The sequence below is a fragment of the Staurois parvus genome, unplaced genomic scaffold, assembly GCF_062004578.1.
Source record: "Staurois parvus isolate SC_StPar_1 unplaced genomic scaffold, SC_StPar_1.0 ptg000207l, whole genome shotgun sequence".
NCBI lineage: Eukaryota > Metazoa > Chordata > Amphibia > Anura > Ranidae > Staurois > Staurois parvus.
In genome coordinates, this window is record NW_028318003.1 from 1,123,080 (window position 1) to 1,148,305 (window position 25,226).

The 25,226-nt window shown below is 43.7% G+C and overlaps 1 protein-coding gene across 3 annotated transcripts in view; it reads right to left on the reverse strand.

Moving 5' to 3' along the window:
- LOC149461214 (serine/threonine-protein kinase SBK1-like) overlaps positions 1 to 25,226 on the reverse strand; it is a 142,460-nt gene that overhangs the window by 41,923 nt on the left and 75,311 nt on the right. The window contains exon 1 of one of the 3 annotated variants that reach the window (XM_089678539.1): positions 3,174 to 3,246. The exons of the other annotated variants lie outside the window; for them this stretch is intronic. The gene's annotated coding sequence lies outside the window, so the exon portion shown is untranslated. Of the gene's footprint in view, positions 1 to 3,173; positions 3,247 to 25,226 lie in introns of those variants that run through there. 3 annotated transcript variants of the gene reach the window in all.

Genomic DNA, 25,226 nt, shown 5'->3' on the forward strand with positions numbered 1-25,226 from the left:
GTGGTAGCGGTGGACGTGAGGTCAACGATAGCTTCGGGCAGGCCATGCAGGCGAAGATTACCCCGATGGGACCTATTCTCAAAATCTTCCAGATGCAAAAGAGCCGCGTCAAGCTCTTCTCAGATCTGAAAGGTCCTATTCATGATTTCAATCACCATAGCCGCGGCGTCCATCTTATCTTCAAGAACATCAGTGCAGCTTCCCAACTCGTGAATTTCCTTGGTGAGATGAGTCGCTAGTTTGGAGGTGGCGGTGTGAAGCTACTGCTGCAGTTTGTATGTAGTGCCTCCTTCAACCCTGCATTCTTTATGTACCCTGGCAGCCCATCCTCAGAGATGCTGCTCACATTAGGCTCTGTTCCTACCTGCACTCAGTCAACCTTCATAGTTGTGCTATGCTCATTGCTAATAACAAGTTCTAGAATCTTCTGTCTAGTAGTGGGTTTTGTCCCCTCCGCAGTCTGTGGTGTGCAGGAAGGGAGGAGATTGTGTGCTGTAACCTCTAGCAACCAATTAGTGAGTAGTAGTAATGTGCAGTAACCTCTAGCAACCAATCAGTGACCAGTAATGATCTTTTGTAATCTCTATCAACCAATCAGTGAGCAATAATAATGTGCAGTAACCTCTAGCAACCAATCAGTTTGCAGTAATGATGTGCATTAACCTCTAGCAACCAATCAGTGAGCGGTAATGATGTGCAGTAATGTCTAAGAACCAATGGGTGAGCGGTAAGGATGTGCAGTACTCTCTAGCAATTAATCAGTGATCAGTAATGATGTGCATTAACCTCTAACAACCAATCAGCAAATAGAAATGATGTGTTGTAAGCTCTAGCAACTGATCAGTGAGCCAAAATGCGTGCAGTAACCTCTAGGAACCAGACAGTGAGCAGTAATTATATGCTGTAACTTCTGGCAACCAATCGCTGCCTGATCTGCTGCAGTAAACTGATTTTGAGTCTAGCTGCTATTTATTGTATGTATAGAGTGGAGGGCTAGTGGCTAGGAGGGCCCCAAAAAAATGTTTGCCCAGGGTCCAATCAATATTAACGATGGCCCTGGCAATCTATGTTGGTAATACTTTATAAAAGGCAGCATGGATCCTGTGGGATGCTGGAGGTCAGGAAGCCAGTGCTGCAGAACACTGCATGCTGCATGCACACGTGATCTACAAACTCTAATATGACTTACCCTTAAGGTCCTTCTGATGGATGACAGTGGGATCAAACTCAAAATAGGCTCTCTGTACAGGAGTTGGCAAATCCAATGGGTGTAGAAGTCCAGTGCACTAAGTACCAAATTTTGACTGCTGTTAATCTGAATTAGCTTCCATATGAGTGTTATCATAAGCCTGAGAAATTTTTCCTCAAAAGGGAGACTCCACTGATTAACAATATAAAGCTGTTTTGCAATTAATATCACAAATATACAGTATAACCTGTAGATTTTTCTTGCTTTTCATGTTACTTCAAAAATTTGTATTGGTTGATTGTAACCTGTTTCAGCTTCTCATAGATCCTGCAAAGTCTTTTTCCTGCAAATGGTCTTTAGAAGTGTGTCAAAACAAAAAAGGAAAGAGAATGAGATTTGAGAAATTTCATTCTCCCAGGAGTACGTAGGAATATGTTGTGGGTAGTGGATCATCTTGTAAATACTGTGCAAAATAGTTTTATACTCTGGCTTGTTTAAAAGAAAGTTGAAGCATGTTTTTATGCCCTTCTTATACCTTTCAATAAATAAGAGTTGGGTCTCTGTTATGCGCAGTTGACTACTGCTGTGATATGCTTCTCCTTTGGCAGCTATTGTGTTTTCCCCTGCTCTAGGGCTTTGGAGGAAGGCCTAGAGGCAATGGGTGACTGGCCTGCACTCTTGAGGGATCCTAGCCAATTCCAAACAGAAGGCTTGGCAAGAGGCTGGGACACCCTTACAAGAGCCTGCTCAGTTGCAGGAGAGTTCAGATGGAAGACAGTGAGGAAGATGTGAGGCTGAAGGCAGGAGGACCAATGGGATGGACCCTACGTGCAGGCCTGGAGCTGGAATGGAAGAAAGCTCAGAACTTAACTGGCCCCCAGAGAAAGGACCACCTGTATGGTAGGGAAGGAGTGGCCCAGCTAAAAGGCCTGGTAACAGCCACCAACCCACCAGTGGTAAAGGAGAGAATCTGAGTGAGTACTCCTGCACCCCCTGGGTAGAAAGGGGAAGGAGCACTCTGATGGGAAACCAAATTCGCTACCTATTTGGGATTGTCCATTTTTAAAGTAACAGGCACCAGATCCCCTGTTCAGAGGAATTCATCTTGGGTCTGGGGTGGTACATTAAGGAGACTCTGGCTAGCTATACAACAGAGACTGTGCTGCAGTGAAGGCTTGTAAATAATTCCAGGAAGTTGTCCTCAGTTTATCAGTTTCTTTGGACATCCTGTACACCCCTAACCCTTTCCCAGTTTAACTCCCCTAAATAAAAAAACAAAACCAAAGTTCAAGCACTGATCTCTGACTCTGAATTCAAGTCTGTGTGAAGACGCGTGTTGCCTGGCTGTGCAGGACTATAGAGGGACCCAAATCTTCTAGCGACTCTTTATGGGGGTAGTGCTACAAATATATAAAGTGCAAATATATAAAGTGCAAAAGAGTTCTAAATATATATATATACACAAGTCCCAAACAGTACAAAAATATGTAACGAAATGTCCAACAAAAAAAGTGTAGAAAGTATTTACAGTAACTCAATCACAAAAATAGTTGCCAGAAAGATGCCTTTACTGCGCCAAGGACACAAAAAAGCCTGGATACAATATGCCCAACAACACTTTGACTCGCCTCGGTGTGCTTTTTGTGCAATTGGTGCAGTAAAGGCTTCTTTCTGCCATCTGGCCCATTCAGCTTATTTTTGTTCAAGTATCATCGTACTGTGCTCCTTAAAAACAACCACACAGTCTTTTTCCAGAGCAGCCTGTATTTCTTCTTAGGTTACCTGTGGGTTTGCCTTTGTATTCTGAACAGTTCTTCTGACAGTTGTGGCTGCAATCTTTCTTGGCTTGCCTTACCTTGGCTTGGTATCAAGAGATCCCCGAATTTTTAACTTCTTAATAAGTGATTGAACAGTGCTGACTGGCATATTTAAGACTTTGGATATCTTTTCTATCTCCTTTTCCATCTTTATAAAGTTCCATTACCTTGTTATGCAGGTCTTTTGATGGTTGTAAAGAAAGAATGATCCCCATTGGGAAAAGTGCACCGACTGGCAGACAATCTGTATTCTTCAATTACTCTAATGCAAGTACCAGTTTTTCTGCCCTCTCAACAGACTGGAGAAGCCCAGAAAATGAACTGCAAAAACAAGAAACAGAGGGCGCACCAGCCTAGTGCATTACCTCAATGATGATTTAATTAATGATAAAATGAATAGATGTAAACTCACAAACAGCACAAAATGAAAATGCATATCAAGCTCCATATTGATCATGAGAACGTCTGGTCTCCTAGGTGAATCCCAAATGCTTGAAGACCTTCCAAAAGGCTGATGCATTTTGAGGGGTGATCCCCTCTTCATCAGAGCCAATTTATGATGGTTCTTTTCTGCTCCCCATGTCTCAGTATCTAACATGTTCTGTGCATCCACATGAGAGCTAACAAACTCATTGACTATTTATACACAGACACTAATTGCAATTTAAAAAGCCACAGATGTGGGAAATTAACCTTTAATTGCATTTTAACCCGTGTGCGTCACCTTGTGTGTCTGTACCAAGGTCAAACTTTCCAGAGTATGTAAACTTTTGATCAGGGCCATTTGGGAAATTTCTGTTATTATGATTTAAAAAGGAGCCAAACAACTATGTGATAATAACTTGCTTCATATGAGCACTATCCTTGAATAAAAGACAGTTTTTTTGGCATGATTAGTCATATTTTCAACATCAATGCTGAAATGTCATTATTTATGCAAACTTTTGACCACAACTGTACATAAAAGGAAAGGATTATCTTTAAAAAAAAAAAGGATATATACAAAGAGCTAACCCTTTGTCTGAGACTACCTTAAAGAAGAAATTAATTAAATGCCCAGTGTTGGTGGTCAGGGGGAGAAAAAATACCGGGTACTGGTGGACGATTGGAGGAAAAAAATGCCTGCCTCAGTAGTCAATGAGAGAAAAAAAATGCCTGGAGTTGGTGGTTAACACAGTCAATGTCTGTGCCCCCTTATATTGTTGGTCAGTGTACTCGTTCCATTGATGGCCAACATGCCCCATTACATTGTATACACACACAAGACCACCCTCAAAAATCACCATGCCTCCTGTGGCTTATTAAAATTGGTGACCTTTACACCCTAGAAATGGCCTAATGCTTAGAGGATTGGGCCCCTTCAATCTCCTGGGTCTAGTGTGGGTTTGTTTCTATACTATACCCCAAGTATATTGACTCCCATATAGTCAATTATATATGAAGGCAGTAAAAGTAAAAGAAATACAAATTAATAAAATGCCTTGTGGAGAAAGACCATGCATGAATAACTGTGATTTATTTTATATCAAGACATTTCTGTGACTCTTGTATTGAACGTTATTGTATAGACATACTGTAAATACACTTGGTTACAATGTCATAATATAAATAGAAATTCAATTATTCACACACAGTTCCTCTTCAATAGGTCAGTAGATGTTTTATTGACTCTAATTTAATTTTAAATTATTATTTCCTTGATAGCTCCATGTTAGCACACACACATTAACGTTAAAATGTTTTTCTACCCTGATGTGTTCCCTGCATTAATTACCACGATAAGAAAAAACGTATGAAATTTTCCGTATGAAGAGTGATTATCCAATAATTTGATTGTTAGTATACAGCTTTCGAGGGCTGAACACGACAGTTCATGCGACGATATCCAAAGGGACAAATGCAAAAAATGTTTCTTGTATGATATTTGAATGAACAATTTAAGTTTAGTACAGTAGTCATCCAAAAAAAATCGGAAGACCAAAACCACGCACGCTCAGAAACTAAACCGTTTACAATACAATACATTCCATCACTTCCGAAGTTGTATTCTGTCGCATGAGAATTTTCATAACTTTAGTAACCATTTCATTTTTTATATGAGACTAACATAAAAAAAATAAAAAAAATAAAAAAAGGACGATCATATGTCCAATATTCTCATTGTGTGTATGGGGCCTGAGGTAAAAAATTGTCCTGTATCCATCCAGCATTTTGCCTGGCTGCATCTGGTCTCTCCTCTCTCCCCGCTATCACAGACTTTGCTAAGGCTGCTGCTGTCAGTCAAATCCTGTGAGCAGAGAGTGGGAGGAAAAGGCAAGGATGAGCAGTGCTGTGTGTGCCAATTGAGGCACACAGCCCAGCTTGGGAGCAAGCCCGCATGTCTGCCCCCATAGCAAGTGGCTTGCTATGGTGGCAGGCACAGAAGAGAAGAAGTCAAGATTGTTTGTGGGGATCTTCAGAAGGGGAGGTTTAGGGCCACTCCATGCAATACCAATGCACAGAGCACATGAGTATAACATTTGTTATTTTCATTACATTTTTTTTTTGCCTTTACAAATGCTTTAAGCACACAATTTGCTTTGCCTGAAGGCATGGAGGGAAGCCACTGAACACCTGTAAGGCCTCACACATTCATTGTCCAGGTCCTGTCCCTGGGAAGCTCCAGTCTTTAGTGGGCCTAATATAGGGTCCCTACTACTGAGAAGGGCAGACCAATGGCCTCCGACAGTGCTTTTGTCACCTGCCACCACTGCTCCGTCTCCCAGGCTGGCTGCTCCTTCTTTTTACAGATGTTAAACTCTCTTACTCATTTTACCATCATAATGATTATACACTTCATTCTCCGTTAGCATTCACTGTAGAAGTAGACACTCGATTCCTGACCAGAGCAGGCATTGTTGAATACACTTGCTTACTGAAGTTGTCACCATACAATTGTGTAACAAGTTTTGGACAGTTCAGAAGTGTAACATTTTTCATGCATACAATGGCTGTTCAAGGTTCCTCCTTAATTAGACATTTACACACACACTTTAATGGCAAAATAAACTGTGGCGGTGGCAGTGTGCACAAGTGTTTCTCTCCCTGTATCATTTTGACTTATTTAGGGCTGTCATTTTGGTTCAAGACCAGGGGCGGGCTGACCATTTGGAAACTCGGGCACTGCCCGAGGGCCCGGGGTCAGTAGGGGGCCCCATGAATGCCCCTGGTACTTTTTTCATAGGCTTTTTTAGTTTGGGCAAGGACACAGGGGCCCCATGATCCCCTATTGCCCGTGGGCCCCATGAGTTGTCAATCCGCCCCTGTTCACGACAGAACTCCTTGACTATCCAGTACGGGTCATGCCTCTTTTAGAAGCAGAGCTCCTTCTAGAGAGAGTCAAAGCTTTCAGCATTGATCCAGAGATGTGATCTACGTCTAATTCTGATCATTATCAGTCCTCCTTAATATTCTATGATTTCTATCGTTGTCCACAACCTCGGCCAGATGGATGCCAGGCTTGTCCTACTGTAGCACTACCTGGAAAAACAGCCTGTGAGGCTTGAAGCAATCAGAGATAAAGAAGCTGATAATCATCAGGTTACTACATTAATGAAGTAGGTCTTTCAGGATAAGTCCTATGTAATTCAAATACAGCCCTCTGTCCAGCAGTTAACAGCTGCTTTTCAAGCCAGAGCCTCTTTGCAAGGTTCTTCTATGCACAAACCTCAAACCTCATTGTTCTCATCTAGAAACTCATCCTCTGAGGACAAGAGTTGAGCTTGAGGGATTTTATTTTGCATTGATGCAATCTTTCCTTAAAACTGAACTCTAGGAATTCAGCCACTCCATAAAATCTGTGGATTACTATGTGATAAGTCAAAGTAGGTGCGTGCCATGATCTCTTTTATTTGTGAGTGACAGTTTTACTGAGCACCAGGAATACAGCTATCACTATATTCCTGGCACTCTGACAGGAGATATGCTGTTTTCTCGCACACAGCAGTTCTGCTCACTCTTCCCCTCTGCTGTTCATTCACAGAAGAGTTTGTATTTTGTGAATGGGTTCACATAATAAAATATACTCTGTGATTGGGCTGGAGGAGGGGAGGGGTGGCCATAGCAGCTGCATGAAACTCTGTAGCAAGAGAAGCTGAGAACAGAAGGTCCAATGTTGGAATTCCATAAGTATAGCGATAACTATGCTCCTGGCACTCAGAAAAATGTAAAGCATAAATTAAAGAGATAAGTCCCTTAGGTGGCATGTACCTCATTAACCTATAGTAATCCAGCACATAAGACAACAATAAGACAGGTGCTATTCTGAGAAGATTCTGCAGAAAAATCACAAAAAAAAGAGGAAATGCTTCCAAATCATGAAATAAAGAAGGCCACAATGTTCCATTTATGGATTAAATAAAGGACATAATTTCTGATGAATGGAATCAAGTGGAAAATAAATATTTGTTTGGGAATTGTTTTGCCAAACTATATCCTTTTAGGATTAAAATTAGCTTCCAGTTATTTATGCATTATCATTGCCTTCAGATGATGCCATCACCTTAAGGGATGTGTTAGACTGGAGGATGGACCTGAATCATTTAAAGATCTAACTAACAGTTGAATGAGTTTTTAAGCCCGCAATTGCACTAACATCCTTTTCCAAAGTCTTGGAAATATGGATAGAAAAGGCAGGGTCGGTGGTGTCTAATGATCTTGGTAAAGCTGATATATTGGCCTCTTTGAATTACTTGCCTACTGGGCACTTATGCCCTCTTCCTGCCCAGACCAGCTTTCAGCACTTTCATATTTTAACAATTACTCAGTTATGCAACCCATATGATGTTGTTCTTTTTTTTCACACAAATAGAGCTTTCTTTTGGTGGTATTTAATCAGCATTTTTTAGCGCTATAAATGAAAATAGACCAATACATTTGAAAAAAAAACTTTTTTTCTTTCTTTCTGTTGAAAAATTTTGCAAATAAGTAATTTTTCTTCATAAATTTTGGCCAAAATTTATACTGCTACAATTCCTCGGTAAAAATACCCTAAGCCCTGGTTCACACTGCATCCGACTTGGCATGCGATTTTCATGCCCTGCAACTTGCAATTGGAGCTGTCATATTGGTGCGGTTCCAACTTGGTCAGAGCCGTGCCGATTTCAAAATTAGTATGTGCATTACTTTTGGTGCGATTTGCATATACATCTGTATCAGATGTCTTGCAAATCGCACCTGAAATTGGTGGGTCCCCTGACTTTGAAATCGTGCAACTTAACTGCAAATCTCACAGTTTCAAAGTTGGGCTTGATGTGAACGTAGCCTTAATCTGTCTGTATTGTTTGGTCTGTGTGAAAGTTATAGAATCTACAAGCTATGGTAACAATAACTGAAAATTGATCACACCTGAGGTACTGATGGCCTATCTCATTTCTTGAGACACTAACTAGCCAAGACAGTCACAGTAACAGGTTATTTCTCCCACACATGGCATATGCATACTTGCAACTACAACCCAAAAACACATTCTGCTACTCCTCCTGAGTATGGGGATACCATAAGGGCCAGACTTTTTCACAGCCTAGCCACATAGAGAGACCCAATTACAGCCTCAAGTAATTTTGAGTATGACGCTACAAGCTTGGCACACATATGTTTGAGCAATTTCTCGCATTCTTTTTTGCAGTACCTCTCAAGCTCCATCAGGTTGGATGGGGAGCGTTGGTGCACAGCCATTTTCAGAACTCTCCAGAGATTTTCAATCGGGTTCAGTCTGGGCTCTGGCTGGGCCACTGCAGGACATTCACAGAGTTGGCCAGTAGCCACTCCTTTGTTATGTGGGCTGTGTGCTTAGGGTTGTTGTCCTGTTGAAAGATGAACCGTCGCTCCAGTCTAAGGTCCAGAGCACTCTGAAACAGGTTTTCATCAAGGATGTCTCCGTACATTCCTGCATTCATCTTTCCTTCAATCCTGACTAGTCTCCCAGTTACTGCCACTGAAAAACATTCCCACAGCTTGATGCTGCCACCACCATGCTTCACTGTAGGGATGGTATAGGCCAGGTGGTGAGCAGTGCCTGGTTTCCTCCAGACGTGACGCTTGGCATCCAGGCCAAAGAGTTCAATCTTTGTTTCATAAAAACCAGAGAGTTTTGTTTCTCATGGTCTGAGAGTCCCTCAGGTGCCTTTTGGTAAACTCCAGGGCGGGCTGCCATTTGCCTTTTACTGAGGAGTGGCTTCTGTCTGGCCACTCTACCATACAGGCCTGATTGGTGGAGTGCTGCAGAGATGGTTGTTCTTCTGGAAGGTTCTCCTCTCTCCACAGAGAAACGCTGGAGCTCTTTCAGAGTGACCGTTGGGTGCTTGGTTACCTCTCTGGCTAAGGCCCTTCTCCCTCGATTGTTCATTTTGGCTGGGTGGCCCGCTCTAGGAAGATTCCTGGTGGTTCCAAACTTCTTCCATTTACGTATGATGGAGGCCACTGTGCTCCTTGGGACCTTCAATGCTGCAGAAATTTTTCTATACCCTTCCCCAGACCTGTGCCTTGATACAATCCTGTCTCAGAGGTCTACAGACAATTCCTTGGACTTCATTGCTTGGTTTGTGCTCTGATATGCACTGTTAACTGTGGGACCTTATATAGACAGGTTTATGCCTTTCCCAATCATATCCAATCAACTGAATTTCCCACAGGTGGACTCCAATCAAGTTGTAGAAACATCTCAAGGATGATCAGTGGGAACAGGATGCACCAGAGCTCAATTGGCAAAGTTTGAGTGTCATGAGTGTCATGGCAAAGGCTGTGAATACTTATGTACATTTGTTTTTTTTAATTTTTAACACCACAAGGGTAGAGGACATCATACACCACATATGAGGTGCCACAATTGATAAATTGTTGAAAACCGTGTACTCTGCCATCAGTTCCAGTTACCTCACATTTCCGATACCACATGAGGCTGCATGCCCCACAATTTTTACACCACATCTATAACTCCCCTCCTGATTGAAAATGGATAACCATCAGTGGTTGAGGGAGGATGCCTTGGGTTTTTGAATTCTACTGGGAGCAATCATACTCCTGAGATTCCGAGGTTTTTTGAAGATAACATTGGGCCTGTTGGGTAGTATGCTCCCCAATACTGGGTCTTTGCTTAAAATATTGCAATTCATGTGCCTTGTATCTGTCTGTAGTGTTTCCCTAGAAAGGAGAAATTGTTGTGCTGGAGGGAAAACTCTATATTGTCATGAAGAAATCTGGCCTACTGGTATTGGAGCTGTTGGTCAACAAGAAATGTTGTATGGCCATAAGGCCATAATGGTGTTTGATGGACGTATATAATGATGTGACATCTAACGAGAGCCAGCTAAATCCTTCCTGCCATGTGTAATGGGATAATATATCAAGCATATAGCTCAAATCCTTAACATAGGAAGGGAGATTAGTGACTATATCTTGTAAGAAGCAATCAATATAGCACCCTAAATTACTGGCGAGGCTCTCGTTGCCCACTATAATGGGCCACCCTGGGTGATTTTCCATTTTCTTGTGAATTTTCAGGATGTGATAAAAATAGGGTGTAGCCGGGTGTTTTTTGTATAGAAAAAAGTATTAATTCTTAGTCAGGATCCCATCCGATGGGGCACTGTCCAAAAAGGATATTAAGTCTTTTTGATATTGCATGACAGGGTCCCCTGGGAGAATCTAGTAAGTGTCCCAGCCCCCTAACAGTCTCAGGGCCTCACTGATGTCGGCCTCTCTATCCTGGATAACCAGGCCTCCCCCTTATCTGCTAATCTGATAATGACATCTTTATTGTTTTTAATAGTTTCTAAAGGGCCATAGATCGTGTCCATCTGTTCAGATTCTTCTTAAGATCTTTTTTTCATACACATGTTTTTGAGTTCCCCAAAAAACACCTCATAGAAGGTGAGAATGTGATTGCCCTTAACCCAATGTGGGTAAAATGTGGATTTACGTTTGAACATGGTGTGTATGATACCTCCAGAGGAGGGACCTGAATTCAGACCTCTCATCATAGGATCTTTGGAGTCATCCTTATCATTGCTAATAATACTATGTCCCTAAGCGTAAAGGTCCTCTAGGACTCTCAAGATGGACTCATCTGTATCAGAGGAGAATGTATTCTGCTTGTCAGCAGTCTCGCTGTTATCTGATTCCTTTTTCAGCACAAAATATCTTTTTGCTGAAAGATTTCAGATAAACTTATTAAGATCCACAAATAGCTCAAAGAGGTATGGTGGGTTGGGGGGAGCAAAATTGAGACCCTTCCTCAAAAGGTCAAACTCAGTCTCAGTAAAGGTGGAGTGGGAGAGATTAAATTTTTTTTATAGTGCTATGGGAAGGTATTATCTCCTCCCTCTTTTTATGTGTCTTTCCTCCTCTCCTCGTACACTTTCCTTTTTATTTATGTTCGGGGCTGTCTAAACAAGGTTCCTCATTGTCACATGTGATGTTATGGGTACTTGTTCACGTGATCTACAGCTATGTGTATCAGATGGTTGGATACTATGTTGGTTGGAGGATCTGTGTGATGCAAAGCATCTTTAGATGTTTCCACTATGGGTCTGTTTTCCCCCTCCTGAAATGCCCGGATAGACTTACTCTGTTCCCGATTGGTGTGCTATTACTTTGTGAAACGTTTCGCCGAATGGTTCACGAAATATCAGCGTTTTTTGTGGTGAAATTGGTCCCATAGGACTGAATGGTGGAATGTTCAAAACTAGAGTGGGAACTGACAAAAGCTAGAGTGTGAGCTGAAAAATCAGGACATGATTTCTAAACTGCCATCACTCCCTCATTTTCAAGCCCACCTACACAAATCTTATATCAAAATGTTCAGCTATCCCTGCTGCCACTAAAAATGTCCACGGCTAAGCCATAGTCCTTAAGGTTTTCACAATATGACCATTTGTTTGCAACTCACGCCGCCCATTGACATTCATTGAAACTCCACTCTAGCCACCTCAAATTTGAAGGGCAATTTCTAAACTGCGACTGTGCCTTCATTTTTAATATTTTAGAGACATACTATGCCTCAAAATGTAGGTCTGGGTCTTGTGATTCTCACAATATAAAGCTCTTCAGTGTAGGATTTATCATTTTTAAACTACAACCGCCAGTGAAGTGAGCAAGTTGGAGCAGTTTGTTTTTAACCACTCTTCTCTGCCCTTGCTGTAGAGTGAGTTGCCATAGGAACCCAGGTGTGTGGGCAGGCAGCAAAATGACAAGCCACTTGACCCAGTTACTCTGCCCACTCCAGTTGTAGACTGCTGGTGGAAGCAAGAACACTTCACACAATTGCCCCAGAAATTGTAGCTTTTCTAGTTGTTATTGTTGCTCTTAGGGCCCTGATGATGTATGTGGGGACTTCCAGCATTTTTATTTTTCAGATTTTTTTGTATTTTTTGTGTCTTCATTAAATGTTGGTGATTATTATTATTGTTATAATTTTTATGATTGTGAAAATGATGATATTCTTGATGAGGTCTGTACTGATAATAGGAATTTGAGGGATAGTGTTGGTTGTGTTTTGAGGATCAGTGCCCCAGATGGGGCTCCTTGTTGGTTTTGTCTAGCTCCCCTTCACCAGATGATGGTCTAAGAGGACCATTCCTCTTTCTTTTCCAGCTCTTGATCTTTCAAATAGTCGAAGTCTATCCCTTTTGAATTTATCAGATTCTTTACTGATTAATTTAGTTTCAAAGTTTATCATCTGTTTGTTAACTCTGTTATCCCACTCATCAAAATTACTGATGTCCGTGTAAAAACTTAGTTTTTCTTGTAAGCTAGATATGTCTGACCTAATCAGGAAGAAAAAAATGCTGTAGAAAGTATTCAGGTGGCTCATAAATCAATTGTCAGTGCAAAAAAACTCTATAAAAATAATAAAGTGAATAATATTTTCCACATACAAAAAATATTTGATAAAATTATAATAATTAATAATAATTATATTCCAAAAGGAAAGTCCAAATTAATCAGTCCACAAAACGATCACCCCATGCGGAAAACTTGTGCAGAATGAGTAAATACATGAATATATGTAAATGTGCCATGCTCCCCTCTCAGGTGTGCTCTCACCAAAAAGTGTTGCCTCCCACTCTCATGGTTGGCACACTAGGCTTTAATAGACAATTTTCCAAGAAAAAATCAGATGACTGTGATGTTTTATTCTCCTTATCTCTTGAAACAGAATCCCAGGACAAATTCCTCCTCCTATTGCTCCATACAAGACGACTGTGCTAAGGCGGAGGGATACACCGGACAGCGGAGTTCCGGCCCGGATGCTGAGCTGTGATGTGCCCGCACACCCAACTGCGAGCAACATCTTTTTTGGGGTGACCTTTGTGTGGGGATAGCTGGAGGACATCTGAAAAATGCCTCTCATGCAGCTGACTAACTGCATCTGGCTTTGGGCCACAGATCCTTCTGAATACAAAAGGGCTGAGATGATCACTTCTTGAAATTTTAGAAAGGATCCAGTTCTTCCTGTAGATTTCTAAATAACAAATGAATTGAGGCTTTTCAATGACACCAAATGCCTTGTTAATTTGGACCATCATGTCTGGGTGAATGGAAGACAGGATAGATACATTGCATTTGTCCTTTCATTTTACTGCCTGTAGTCCTTCATTCCTCATGCAGGCTTTCTCCCTCTTTCTAAGTGGGGTGTTTAAAAACTGTTGGGGGAAGCCCCTATGATTAGGTCGTGTGGTGCCACAGCAGCCAGCTTTTTGAAAGAACAATTGTCTAATAGTAGCCCAAATGGAACAAGGGTGGGTGACAACAAGTCCCACACTAACATGTAGTGTGGGCAGCTGGAGGGCTCCGCTTGACTGTCCTTTCCCTCATAAAATCTAAAGCTGCATGTATAGCCTGTGGTCTTCTCACAGAGCTTATACATTCTGACCCCATATCTGGCACACTTGCTCGAGAGATCATGCTTGATTGCAAGCCTGCCAGTAAAATGTTTAAGGGACTCATCTATGCAGATATTTTGTTGGAGCCTATATACATCTGTAAATTTCTGGGATAGGTAATTTATGAGGGCTGAATTTTGTAGAGCCGATCATAGTCAGGGTCACCCATGTGATGACATAGGTTCTTGTCACTGACATGCATAAAACAATTTATTATCTCATATCTTTTCCTGACCATTGCAGCAGAGAACAGGGCCATATGATGAATCGAGTCTGTGGACCAATATGACTGTAATTCATTCTTTTTTGCAATGCCCATGTGAAGGGTTAGGCCCGAAAAAGTTTTAAATTCAGAAGCTGTGATGGGTTTCCACTCGAATGGCATGGTAAGGTATGAATTATAGAGGTATTCAGTGAAAAACAGCTCAAAAAAGTCAAGGGGCGTTGTTAAGTTTGTTATGTCCCCCTGAAACCCAGGCTGGGCTGTGAATGGGGCATAACGGGTGCTGCTGAATCTGGGGGCAGTCAGTTAGGGTTTGCAAGCACCTCTGAACTCTACACTCTGTACTCTGCACCTCTGGGCTTGTGCTTGAATTCTTGGAGGCTGCAGTTGCATTACGCTTTTAGTGATAGCCATCTCACCAGCCTGCACTGCACTGCTAGTGCTCACTATTTCACTGTGAAACACTGCAGTGCTGGTGTCTAAAAAGCCAGAATGTATTACACTGCTGGCGCTTGCCAGATCATCAAAAAGTAGTGCAGCGTTAGTACATACGCCCTGTTGCTCCTGAGCATAATCATGTGTTTCTAGCACTTCAGCAGCATGGGGTAGGGTACACCTGATTTTAGTAAGGATCTCTTCATCATCTGAGCTAGCTGTCAGGGTGCCACTGCTTTCTACAGGTTAATATTCTAGGCCTGATTCTGAAAGTGAGGTTTCCCCTCGCTGTCATCTGTCATGTTCAGAATTCTGTACACCTCCTCACTACTGTACCTTTTTTGGACATTTTGGCCTCTAACTTTACAGGAACCTAATGGCGACTATGGGAAAAACAGCCCCTAGCTAGCAATCAGGGACTGTTTGCACGTTACAAATAAAATTAACTGTTAGTGCTAGCAGAGATCAGGCCTGATTTTGCTAACACTGATGTTTTGCAGACAAAGTATAATTTTTCTGACTACTGCCACTGATACAGACACTGTACTTCTTGGGGGGGGGGGGGGCTAAACGCAAGTGTTGGCAGTGATTGGGTGTTCCTGCTAATGCTGCATTTTTAGGAACTATATACTATTGGTGACACTAGTGTAGCACTATCCCTGTAGGAGCCACTGGTATTTTCCCAGGCTGTTCCCCCCAAATCTTCACCCACAGCCAAGCACACAGTATTTCCTATAGCCAGGTGCACACAACTTCCACTTGTTATTCCAATTATCAATATAGGGGTTGTAGTTTTTGTTGTAAATAAAAAGATCTGTGGGTTCTCTTAGTAGAATTGTGTAATAATACAAGTTTACAATTTCCCCTTAATGAAGGCAGGAAGTCACTCTGGTGCACCGCAAACCAACATGCGCTCCACTCACCGGATGTGATGTCACTACGCATTCACCGGAACTGGAAATATGTCGACGCGTTTCGCCCCTCCTCCAGGGCATTATCCAAGACACTATACTTGTCCAGACAGACACTATACTAGTAATGGCAGTGATCAGTGACTTATAGTGTAACTGTGATATTGTGGCAATCAGGGACTGGCGCTAAATGACACTTGCTGGGAAGAAACTGACACTATCTGCTAGTGACACTAATACAGTGATCAGTGATAATACTGTACACTGTCACTCTACTAATGACACTGGCTGAGTGACAGTGGTAATCAGGAGGGCAATCAAGGGGTTAACTGTGGGCCTAACAAGTGTGTGTGTTAATTTTGCTCACAGACTCGCTGGCTTTTCTCCCTGATCATAGCCTTGGCCGGATCTAGGGGGGTGCTGGGGTGGGCTGCCCCCCCCCAGATTTCAGGTGTCCTCCCACAGCCATCCGTTTCCCCCTCTGCCTGAGCTCAGTTTGTGGGAGGGCGATGAAGGGAGGCTGTACATAAGGGTTGCTACTCCCCTCCTGTAGTATGAGATCATTCGCAATATAATAGGTGTCATCCTTGCCTGCCTGTAAAAGTGAGCAAGCTGACTGGGCTGGGACTCTGGAGTTTCCGGGTGATATCAAGAGGGAGGGACATCAGAGAGAAGAGAGCTTTTGCTACCCATTGGCCAAGGAGCAGCAGGAGGTGGGCTGCACTGCCTCTCCCTACCTTCTGAGCCAATGGGTACACAGGGTATGCTGTCAATCACTGTTACCAATTTATGCCGAGGGCTTTCTGTGTTGGTGGATCAGCTCTGCAAGCTGTAGCAGTGATTGACGTGAGAGAGCAGCAGGAAAAAAAGAATGTTTTGAATGAACAGTAATTAATTGGAAACTGCTAGGAGTACCAGTGGAATGCATAGCCTGTGCTCCCCCTTATTGTAATGCATAGCCTGTGCTCCCCCCTTATTGTAATGCATAGCCTGTGCTCCCCCCTTATTGTAATGCCACCTATATTGCTGTCCTTTTACCAGGGTGAAAGCAACCTTAGACCTGTGCAGCACAAGGTGGAAGCTTACCATGTCACCATATTAAAAGGACACCAATATACAGTAGGTGGCATTACAATGACTGTTATTAGGCTAGATTCAAACTAACCAATGCTCTGAAAAGCAGCCAAGGTCTGGCATTCAGGAGGCTTTTTCTTTTTTTACCAAATGGCAGCTTATAATAGGGATAATGCGCCACAACTGCATGGCAATAGTCTTTGTTCACAGTTGGAACGTGACCCTATTGATTTGAATGACTGAGTTTCATAGGTGATGCTACCTGTCAAACCGAACAATGCCACGTTATATTTGCTGCAGTCTCCTCCAGCTGTATTTTAGACTTTAGGTGAGAGGCCAGGGTGCAGTGAAACTGCAGCCCAGCCATCATTTTTTACCTGCTCCTGGCTGCCTATGTGAATGAAGCTTTAGGGGCCAGTTCACACCTGAGCGCAGTGCGGAGAATCCATGTTCTGCACGCTCTTCCCACACTGCATTTAAAATGCACTGCAGTTGTGATGTGTAGTGGGTGTCAGTTTTTTTTTTTTTTTTTTTAAGTCCGCAAACGTGCAAACTACAACGAAAAACCCGTAAGTGATCACAAAAAAAGTGCAAGTGCGAACACCACACGAAAAAGTGCACTTAGGGGTGTGTTTGTCCTACCCCCGAAGGGGTTGAACCGTTACCCTGATCCCCCGGGGCACGAAGCTCCTGACAGGGACAAGGTTCCCATTTGGTCCTCCTGGCCAAAAGGCCTGGTGGACCACCGTTCCTTATGCCCAGCCGAAGCCGGACATCCAGTACTAGGTCAGGGGGTTCTCCCGAAGAGAAATCCCCCTAGGGATCAGGGATGGAAGGAACCAAAAGGCCACACATCCTCCCCCTAGACTTCAGGGTAGGCCCGAGGACCCACACCCACCATCCGTGAAAAACACACACATAAGTAAAGCAAAAAGTGACAAGACGTGGGAGTGCATAATAAATAAATAAATAAATAAATAGAAAATAAAAAAAAGTGGTACCGTGCCAAATTGTGCACAGACCAGGCCCTGAGGCCCGTAGCAAAAATTGGCCTGGACTTAGCCAAAAGACCTGGTCCTTAGGGCGCTGTGCAAAAAGAGGTGAAAAACAGTGGCCATGTGTCATCTTCACACCGTGGGGTCCCACACCCAAGTGTTACTAGTGACACCCCTGAGAGCGTCTTCCCCAGGGGGCACTGAGTTTGCAGTGCATTAAATAGTGAAGTGCTCCCAAATTATCTAAAAAAATTAATATACCCTCTGTGCATACCATAAATACCCACTGAACTTAAAAATAATTGATATTAAAGGTGATAAAAAACATTATAAACTAAATCAATTAGTGGCAAAAATTCCTAAACACCTCTCATATGTACCAATATATTATTACCTCTTAATAGATCTGTGATAAAAAATAACAAATATAAAATCCATGATAAATACTCAAATAACAGTGATGAAAACGATTATCATAATAATACTAATTCATGAAAAATGTGATAAATCGTGATACTTGTGACAAACCTAAAAAATCAAAAAAAATATAGTGATTCTGCAATAAATATATAATACATATGGCTTGTGATAAACCCTATAACAAAATAAAAATAGAATAAAATAAATTGCTTCTTAAATCAGTGAAAAAAATATATAAATAGACTCAGTGTTTCAGAATAAACTCAAAATAGTCCATGCAAAAATGTGAAACACTCTGTGATCTTCACTTCTAGTGCTCAAGAAAGGAATCCTCCAACGGCAGCAATGCCTGCTCACCTCCCCTCCTCGACCCACACAGGGCCAAAAGGCAAAAGACTCTCCTTAAAGGCAATCCTTTCCTCCAGACAACTCAGCCAGGAACCTCAGGACTTCCACTCCACCTGATCATGTGTGCAGCACCACGGCAACAGCACATCAAACAGAGGTCAAGATGGCAGCTTCCTTGGCCTCCATAGATCCTCAGGAACACTCCTCCTGTGTCTGTGAATGGAATTTAGGTTTGTCACAAGTATCACGATTTGTCACATTTTTCATGAATTAGTATTATTATGATAATCGTTTTCATCACTGTTATTTGAGTATTTATCATGGATTTTATATTTGTTATTTTTTATCACAGATCTATTAAGAGGTAATAATATATTGGTACATATGAGAGGTGTTTAGGAATTTTTGCCACTAATTGATTTAGTTTATAATGTTTTTTATCACCTTTAATATCAATTATTTTTAAGTTCAGTGGGTATTTATGGTATGCACAGAGGGTATATTAATTTTTTTAGATAATTTGGGAGCGCTTCACTATTTAATGCACGGTATTTATTACTTATTGGTTGAGGTTGAGTGATTGCAGCTAGTAGATAGGGACTTACCCATACTAAGCGCAGGAGGATATCCCCCCTTATTTACTGAGTTTGCGGACTTTTTGCGTCCCCAGCCCCTGGCCAGACCAAGGTAGATCCGTCCGAATCAGGAGGTACTGGGTCTTTCCAGTCTTCCCAGAGGAATTACTCCCAAGGCCCCAGAACAAATCATGGCGCTCCCTGGTTTCTGTCCCTCCGGTACTAGCCTTCCGGACCCCCATCATACCAGTGAGGGTACTATACAACAGCCATCCCCGCAAAGCTAGAATGGCCGGGAGCACCCCCACTGGACACTGATAAGAACAGATACTACAGTGGGTGTCAGTGTTAACATAACAACACCCCAAGCACAGGTCGCAAACACACTGCGTTTGCCTGCACTGGATCGCATGGTACATTAGTACCATGCAATCCAGTTACTGTGTTTTTTTATAAAATAGTGAATGCATTACTTTTGCTGCAGTCTAGTGCAATTTCAGCCCATTCAAATAATTGGACTGAAATTGCACTGTAACTGGGTCACACTTAAATCACAAAGGTATGCACAGCACGTTCCTGTGTGATTTGTGGTGCGAACTGGTCCTAAAGAGGGAAAAATTGTCCTAACCCTTTAAAGACACATAGATGACAATGTATTTTGTGCTCTGCGCACCCCTGACCCCTGCACTCTCTACACTACATATTCCTGACCTCTGCACTCTGTGCATCACACACTCATGAACCCTGCCCTTCTATACAGGTAACATTGAATTATGCGTACAGTTCAGCTTTTGGGAAATGACAAGAACAATGCATTTTGTGGCAAGATCAACAGGGATTTTCTGTACTTGCTGAGGATAAATACACCTGGCACTTGCACTGTGTATTTATTATTTATTTATTTCAGGTACTTATATAGCGCTGTCAATTTACACAGCGCTTTACATATATATTGTACATTCACATCAGTCCCTAACCCTCAAGGGGCGTACAATCTAAGGTCCCTAACTTACATTCATACATACACATACTAGGGCCAATTTACAGTAGACAGGTTCATTGGCTCCTAGTATGTGTATGTATGAATGTAAGTTAGGGACATTTGGAAGGGTCGGGGACTTTTTTGAATGCAAAAAGTTGCGGTTTTGGTTCTATAGATTTCAATGGAAATGCTGCAGAAAAGCATGTAGTGCATTTTTGCTGCGTTTCTGATGAGTCTTTTTGTCACGTTTTTGATGCGTTTTGCATTTTAAATCTACCTAGCAACAAGAAAAAAACGTACAAAATGCATAAATAACACATAAAATACGCAGGTGCAAAAACACAAAACGCAGTGCAGAAACAGGTCCAATGCAAACTGCATAGATGTGTACATAACCTTAAGGAGGTTACACTTTAAAAGCATTCTGTCTCCTTTTATTACTCTTACTTGTGTTACATGCATAGCAGTTCCCACAGCCGTAAAAAAACCTTTCATTTCAAATAGTGTTTCTCGTTCTTAGAATATTATAAGCACTGGATGCCAGTAAGTTTCTAAAAATAGTTGGCCTTCTATATATACATTTTGGATCTTGGGGTAAAGTAAGAATATGGCTTTTATTTTCTTTAATATGAATCCTGTTAAAGAATATTAAGAAAAAAAATTTAAGACAAAGTTTTCTGGATGACTACAATAATTATTAAAAATTTGTTATAAAAGCAAGTTCCCTATCATTAAATACATCTGCAGCTTTTTCATTGCGCTCAATGTTCTCTTATTAATTCTACTATATAAACTTTGGTTACCTTTTTATATCTTCCAAAATCTCTTTCTTATATTACTTACTATCAAATCAATTGACCGGGTCCTCAGGTAATAATCTCCCAATGATTTACAATTTCTACTCAATCTATAATTTTGCAATTGTAGGGCATTTTCAATATACTATAGGTAGTGATAACTTGAAGTAAAAATATATGCATTATGACTGAGTTCCTAAAAAATATTTTTGGCATATTGCCTCATTTTGTTGAAAAAATATTTACAGTATATATAGAAAATGAATAGATTCTCTATCCATCTAATATAAAAAGATGCTATTGAGAAAAATGCAATTGTATGTAACAAATGAAAAACTCTCAGCTGTACTTCACAATTTCATTAATAAATTTAACAATTCTTGACACCCTTGACCACCTAATTATCTCATTAAATATGAGGATCACGCCCACTGATTTTAACAGACTTTACTAACTGTCTAACAGGTTATGAAATAGCAAGGTCTTGGGGCTGGGCCTACCTTGGCCACCTCCCTTTCTCCCCTCTTTTTGCTGCCATTCATTCTTCATCTACACTAGCCCTTCTCATGCATCCTATTTTCTCTCTGCTGGCTACTTTCCTGGTACAACCAGTCCTTTCTTTACCTACCAGTGACAAACACTCAAAATTAATTAATTGCAGTACACAAATTTAATAATTTGACAGCTGCATGCTACAATTGTCTAGAATGAAAGGAAATCTCACTGAAACTCTTAATTCAGCTCTATGTAATCGATTGTTACTAATTTCATAAATTACTATACTTCTTTATTAGTTGTTGTGATCAGGGCTGTAGATATTTTTTTTTCTGGGAGGGTTCAGCTCTTAGCTGAGATGCATTTTTACTGCTCCCCCACCCACTTCTTCCCCTTCAAGGAAGGGAGGGGTGGAAAGAAGGAAAGGGTGGGTAGAAGAAAGGAAGGGGAGGATGGAAGGAAGGAAGCAAGGGTTGGGTGGAAGGAGGGAAGGGAGGGGTGGATGGAAGGAAGGAAGGGGTGGGTGGAAGGAAAGAAGGAAGGGGTGGAAGGAAGGGAGAGGTGGGTGGAAGGAAGGAAGGGGTGGATGGAAGGAAGGGAGGGGTGGAAGGAAGGGTAGGTGGAAGGAAGGAAGGGGTGGATGGAAGGAAGGAAAGGGTGGGTGGAAGGAAGGAATGGGTGAGTAGAAGGAAGGAAGGAAAGAAGAGGTGGGTGGAAGGAAGGGTGGATGGAAGGAAGGGAGGGGTGGGTGGAAGGAAGGAAGTGTAGATCGAAGGAGGGAAGGAAGGGGTGGATGAAAGGAAGGGTAGGTGGAAGGAGGGAAGGAAGGGGTGGATGGAAGGAAGGGAGGGGTGGTTGGAAGAATCGAAGGGAGGGGTGGGTGGAAGGAAGGAAGGGGTGGATAAAAGGAAGAGGTGGATGGATGGAAGGGAGGGGTGGGTGGAAGGCAGGAAGGGGTGGGTGGAAGGAAGGAAGGGGTGGTTGGAAGAAACGAAGGGAGGGGTGGAAGGAAGGAAGGGGTGGATGAAAGGAAGAGGTGGATGGATGGAAGGGAGGGGTGGGTGGAAAGCAGGAAGGGGTGGGTGGAGGGAAGGAAGGGGTGGTTGGAAGAAACGAAGGGGGGGTGGGTGGAAGGAAGGGGTGGATGAAAGGAAGAGGTGGATGGATGGAAGGGAGGGGTGGGTGGAAGGCAGGAAGGAAGGAAGGGGTGGATGAAAGGAAGGGAGGGGTGGGTGGGTAGAAGGAAGGGAGAGGTGGGTAGAAGGGGGGGGGGGTGAAAAGGGTGGGTGGAAGGAAGGGTGTGTGGAAGGAAAGAAGGGGAGGATGGAAGGAAGAAAGGGGTGGGCAGAAGGAAGGAAGGGTAGGTGGAAGAAAGGAAGGGGTAGGTGGAAGGAAGGAAGAGAGGGGTGGAAGGAAGGGGTAGGTGGAAAGAAGGGAGGGGTGGGTGGAAGGAAGGAAGGGTAGGTGGAAGGAAGGGAGGGGTGGAAGGAAGGAAGAAAGGGGTGGGAAGAAGGAAGGAAGGGGTGGTTGGAACTAAGGAAGGGAGGGGTGGGTGAAAAGAAGGAAGGAAGGGGTGGATGAAAGGAAGGGGTGGATGGATGGAAGGAAGGGAGGGGTGGGTGAGGAAGGAAGGAAGGAAGGAAGGGCGGGCTGGGTGGAAGGAAGGAAGGAAGGTAGGGCTTGGTAGAAGGAAGGAAGGAAGGGAGGGGTTGGTGGAAGGAAAAAGGAAGGAAGGGTTGGTGGAAGGAAGAGGTGGGTAGAAGGAAGGGAGGGGTGGGTGGAAGTAAGGAAGTGGTGGATGGAAGGAAAGGGGTGGATGGAAGGTTATGAAATAGCAAGGTCTTGGGGCTGGGCCTACTTTGGCCACCTCCATTTCTCCCCTGCTCTTTGTTGAGAAGGAACAAGGGGAGGGTGGAAGGAAGATAGGAAAGGGTGGATGTAAAGGAGGGATGGGTAGAAAGAAGGAAGGGGTAAATGGAAGGGATGAAGGAAGGGGTGGATGGAAGGAAGGAAGTGAAGGATGGGTGGAAGGAAGGAAGGAAAGAGTGGGTGGAAGGGAGGGGTGGGTGGGTGAGTAGAAGGAAGGGAGAGGTGGGTAAAAGGGAGGGAGGGGTGGATGGAAGGAAGGGGTGGGTGGAAGGAAGGGTGTGTGGAAGGAAGGGTTTGTGGATGGAAGGAAGGGGTAGGTGGAAGGAAGGGGTGGGTGAAAGGAAGGAAGGGGTGGATGGAAGGAAGGGGTGGGTGGAAGGATAGAAGGGTAGGTGGAAGAAAGGAGGGGGTGGATGGAAGGGGTGGAAGGAAGGAAGGGTAGGTGGAAGGAGGGAAGGATGGGGTGGATGGAAGGAAGGGAGGGGTGGGTGGAAGGAAGGGGTGGAAGGAAGGGAGGGGTTTGTGGAAGGAAGGGAGGGATGATTGGAAGGAAGGAAGGGAGGGTGGGTGGAAGGAAGGAAGGGGTGGGTGGAAGGAAGGGGTGGATGGATAGAAGGGAGGGGTGGGTGGAAAGAAGGAAGGGTTGGGTGGAAGGAAAGAAGGAAGGAAGGGTGGGTGGAAGGAACAAAGGGGTAGATGGAAGGAAGGAAGGAAGTGGTGGAAGGAAGGGGTGGATGGAAGGAAGGGCGGGCTGGGTGGAAGGAAGGAAGGAAGGTAGGGCTTGGTAGAAGGAAGGAAGGAAGGGAGGGGTTGGTGGAAGGAAAAAGGAAGGAAGGGTGGGTGGAAGGAAGAGGTGGGTAGAAGGAAGGGAGGGGTGGGTGGAAGTAAGGAAGTGGTGGATGGAAGGAAAGGGGTGGATGGAAGGTTATGAAATAGCAAGGTCTTGGGGCTGGGCCTACCTTGGCCACCTCCATTTCTCCCCTGCTCTTTGTTGAGAAGGAACAAGGGGAGGGTGGAAGGAAGATAGGAAAGGGTGGATGTAAAGGAGGGATGGGTAGAAAGAAGGAAGGGGTAAATGGAAGGGATGAAGGAAGGGGTGGATGGAAGGAAGGAAGTGAAGGGTGGGTGGAAGGAAGGAAGGAAAGAGTGGGTGGAAGGGAGGGGTGGGTGGGTGAGTAGAAGGAAGGGAGAGGTGGGTAAAAGGGAGGGAGGGGTGGATGGAAGGAAGGGGTGGGTGGAAGGAAGGGTGTGTGGAAGGAAGGGTTTGTGGATGGAAGGAAGGGGTAGGTGGAAGGAAGGGGTGGGTGAAAGGAAGGAAGGGGTGGATGGAAGGAAGGAAGGGGTGGAAGGATAGAAGGGTAGGTGGAAGAAAGGAGGGGGTGGATGGAAGGGGTGGAAGGAAGGAAGGGTAGGTGGAAGGAGGGAAGGATGGGGTGGATGGAAGGAAGGGAGGGGTGGGTGGAAGGAAGGGGTGGAAGGAAGGGAGGGGTTTGTGGAAGGAAGGGAGGGATGATTGGAAGGAAGGAAGGGAGGGTGGGTGGAAGGAAGGAAGGGGTGGGTGGAAGGAAGGGGTGGATGGATAGAAGGGAGGGGTGGGTGGAAAGAAGGAAGGGTTGGGTGGAAGGAAAGAAGGAAGGAAGGGTGGGTGGAAGGAACAAAGGGGTAGATGGAAGGAAGGAAGGAAGTGGTGGAAGGAAGGGGTGGATGGAAGGAAGGGGTGGGTGGGTGGAAGGAAGGAAATGGTGAAAGGAAGGAAGGGAGAGGTGGGTGGAAGGATGGGTGGGTGGAATTAAGGGGTGTATGGAAGGAAGAAAGGGGTGGATTGAAGGAGTGGGAGGGTGGATGGAAGGAAGGGGTGGAAGGAAGGAAGGAAGGAAGGGAGGGTAGGTGGAAGGAAGAGGTGAAAGAAAGGAAGGGGTAGATTGAAGGAAGGAAGGGAGGGCTGGGCGGAAGGAAAGAAGGGATGGGTTGGTGGAAGGAAGGAATTAAGGAAGAAAGGGGGGGGGTAGAAGGGAGGAAGGGGTGGGTGGAAGGAAGGGAGGGGTGGGTAGAAGGAAGGAAGGGAGGGGTGGGTCGAAGGAAGGGAGGGTGGAAGGAAAGAAGGGAGGGGTGGGTGGAATGAAGGAAGGGGTGGAAGGAAGGGAGGGAGGTGTGGGTGGAAGGAAAGGTGGATG